Here is a 4,137-nt window from a genome sequence, read left to right as displayed (position 1 = left end):
TAAACCAAACCACAGTATCAGCTTCATTAATTACTCCGATTCTGTTGCTAAAATCTTCTTATATGAAAGCAAACTGAACGAAACGGAGCAGGACCTACCTGCATTTGTCCAATAGAAACTCTCGTTTTCTTTGCAAAACGGTTTCCGTTTGGAGTAAACGGTTTCACGCTGCAAAACGTTTAGCAATAGACGAAACAGTTTGCAACATAATTGACGTAATGAATACACCCCAGATGTGGCATCCTGGGGTGTTCGCACTAATTTAGGTTTGTTGATACAAATGTTTATATCAATATTTGCTGTTGTTATATGATAACACACACAGCCAGCTTTATATTTGTTTATGTGACTGATAGAAACCTTGCCATCCCCTAAGTGGAATAGTTATGCAAAGTTATTTTAATTTTGGAAGTCTGTTCCCAAGTATTCCCACACATAATAGAGAAACGTGATCATATACAAATGTAACAAGGTTGGAAATTATTCTGTTTTAGTCAAATATTGTATCGGTTTGGGCTTCTTGCTGTCAATTTGCAGTCTACAATGTATTTTGAATTATGTTTCGGCACCGACCATCCGCTCAAGAAAGAATTGGCCCGCGGCTGAATCTAGTTGATGATCCCTGCAATGGGCTATTTGTTTGCAGGCAAGCTAATGTGTTGTTTCTCTACTTCCTGGTTTTAGTATGATGTAGGTGTGGACCAAGGCAGTCGTAAAGCATTGATGCCTCGGCCATCTCTGGGGGCTGTGCAGAGACAGCCAGGATGACCTGTGAAAATCACTCCTGCACTGACGCCCAGCAGTTTCCTGCCTGTTCCAGCTGTAGGAAGACTGGGAGACCTTCAGGACTACCTCAGCTATATAGACTACTGGGGCTGGGTCCTCCCTCCACTTGTCATTGTCTTCATCGTGCCCTTCTTCATTGTGTTCTTTCTCTACCTCTCCATCCTCTTCCTGCACGTCTACAAGCATAAGAACAAACTGCAGGACACCTACTCTAATAACCTGTGGGGTGGCGCCAGGAAGACCTTGGCCAAACTGTGGGAGAGCAAGCCACCATATGGCATTGTGAGTTTGCCTTGGCAAGGTTAGAATGAAATGCTGTTATGATGGTCTTGCCAGACAGCTCATGCTCCAAACGAGCCATCGTGTCGCCCAGTGTTAATTTAGTCAACAATAACTATGACTAAAAATATTTGTCAACATCCTATTTTTCATGACGAAAATGAATGAGATAAAAAAAAACAATAACAAGTACAAATTACATTTAATTTCAGTTGACAAAAATGTTTCACTTACACATATCAAATCACTGTACACTGAGTGTACAAAACGTTAAGGACACCTGCTCTTTCCATGACATTGACTGACCAGGTGAATCCAGGTGAAAGCTATGATCCCTTATGGATGTCACTTGTTAAATTCACTTCAATCAGTGTAGATGAGGGGACAGGTTTAAGAAGGATTGTTAAGCCTTGAGACAATTGAGACATGGATTGTGTATGTGTGCCATTCAGAGGGTGAATGGGCAAGACAGAGCCTTTGAACGGGGGTATGGTAGTAGGTGCACCAGTTTGAGTGTGTCCTGTGTGTATCAAGAATGGTCCACCGCCCAAAGGACATCCAGCCAAGTTGACACAACTGTGGAAAGCATTGGAGCCAACATGGGCCAGCATCCCTGTGGAATGCTTTCGACACCTTGTAGAGTCCATGCCCGGATAAATTGAAGCTGTTCTCAGGGCAAAAGGGGGGTGCAACTCAATATTAGGAAATGATAATGAATGTATTCAAGTTGAATTTGATCATGAAGGTGGTAACGTAGAATTTATCTGCATATTATCGGAGAAAAAAGTTAACCCCTGGTAAAGGACCCGAATGTATATATTTTTTAACCATATTTGTTTTCTTTTATATGTAGGAAACAAGTCTATTCTGTACCTCACTCTATGCCCATTGCCCTCTCTATCTCTGATGACTAGGTACCTCAGACTGACACAAGGGGTCATCAGTGTACTACTTTTAAAGCCCAAGCATGGCCACACAATTATGTTTTATGTCTTTCTCTGGTCTCTAATTTGGCTCAATCTATACTCAAAATAAGCTATTTTGGTATTTGGTGTACCTAAAAATGTTTTAAGTGTAGCCTTTTAGCCCAGTAGCTCTTAGTAAAATAAAAAAGCATGTTTGTTCACTGGGGAAGATTGGGTTGAGCTGTGTGTGGTCACTGCAGACTGGTTGTTATTTCTTGTGCCCTTGACCAGCAGGTAGTAATCCAAAAATCTTGCTTATGTCTGCACGGTTCTCGGTTAACTATGGAAGGAAGGGGATAGTGGAGAATGACTGGCCACTGAGAGCAGTCACATGATGTTGGTCACTGCTGTGACTCAACTAGGGGTGTGTGTGTGCGTGTGTGTGTGTGTGTGTGTGTGTGTGTGTGTGTGTGTGTGTGTGAGGGAGGGAGGGTGGGAGGGAGAGAAAGACAAGGATGTGTTACAAGGATATATGTTGGTATCGGTGAAAAAGTAATATACCTAGTTCTCACCACGTGTGTGATGCGTATCCCATTGCAGTACCAAATAGTTTCAAACTTTTTCCAGCAGGAGGCAATATCAGTCTACTAGACAGAGACATTCTGCATCTGCTGACAGATTAACACATTTGGGTTAAGCTTTCCTTTAACTCTGGTGGTATGACATTTCTGGGCATATGCACTTATGATTAGGTATTACATATCCATACACAGAAAATGAATGGTTCATTCAACCTGTGCTGTTTTTCATTAGGGAGTGGGTTTTTTATGCAGGGAAGGTCATGCGACCAGGAAGTACGTCGCCAGGCCATCATCTGATTGTGTGTTAGTAAACATTTCCTTCCCCTGGTTATTCAAGTTAAGTCACTTAAAAGAGTGTGTGTGTGTGCATGCGTGCATGTGTAGCAGTGTGCACACGTGTGTGTGTGTGTGTGTGATGTTATTAGATTTGCCCTAATTAAAACCCAGCAGGGTATCCCATAGGAGAATACTTCTAATTTAAACTCCTTGTTTGGGGTTTCTTATCCTGACTAAAGCATGGCTCCAGCATTGTTCCCCCCCACACACACTTCCGCTTCCCTGATTAATACAAGCAACAAGCAGACAGAGAAGCGCGGGGTGGTGGTGGTGGGGGGGCATGTATACTGAACATCTATCTTGTATGATACTGTATCTTGACATTATGACCTCAATAGGGTGTCTGCCCGTATGCCATTCTGAAATAGGTGACTAATAGAGCACAGAACCAAATCGTGTGCTGGCTAATAGAATTCAGATGTACCTGGATTGGAGACACTGGCTATATTGCATGTCATAACCATGCATTGTTATGTATTTCCTTGGTGACAGTCATCTATTTGTTTGTCCATGCTTGTGTTTATTTTTGATCCTCTTTCTGGATCACTGTGTTTAATATTGCAGACATGTCAATGGTCGCTAAAAGCATCAGCCATAACAGTTTACTTAGCCTATCACTGGCGCCTCCACAACTTCCTAGGAAGAGAAGAGGGACAACAGAGGAGCATCAGGATGTACTGTTCTGTCCCTCTAAATAAACAATTACAACATACCATACCGAAAATGAGGACAAATAACTTGTACATATAAACATTACAGTGGAGAGCTATTATGAAAATATTTGTTCAGTAACAAAGGAAAAGAAGGCATTGTTGAGCCGGACCAATTTGGAGAGGTGTACTTGGGAATCTCAGAACTACTGTTCTTCAAGAGTTCAGGTCCAGACGGAGTCACATAAGGGACCTTGTGTTCTCCCTCTATAGTCCAGCCTGGGGATGGAAATAGCTATGATATAATTATCCTTATGACCCTGTAGACTACTGCAACCACTAAACAAACATGTCATCCCTCACCTCTAGGTGGCAACAGTGCCAAAAGGTAATTTTGAAGGCAAGCGCAGAGGCTTCATTCAAGTCGTTCTGAGGGCATCTTTGATTTTCGCATGATATGAGATGTTATGCCCATATTTCTCCTACTCTCCCTTCTCTGGGATATGCTTCTAGTTTTAACCCACAAAAACTTGAATCTGGTTAAATAAAGTGTATTGTCATTGTTGCACACCATTTTGACCTATTGTAATATATTCTTGT

This window comes from Oncorhynchus kisutch, linkage group LG11, assembly GCF_002021735.2.
Source record: "Oncorhynchus kisutch isolate 150728-3 linkage group LG11, Okis_V2, whole genome shotgun sequence".
Lineage (NCBI taxonomy): Eukaryota > Metazoa > Chordata > Actinopteri > Salmoniformes > Salmonidae > Oncorhynchus > Oncorhynchus kisutch.
Note: the sequence above shows the minus strand (reverse complement) of the source record.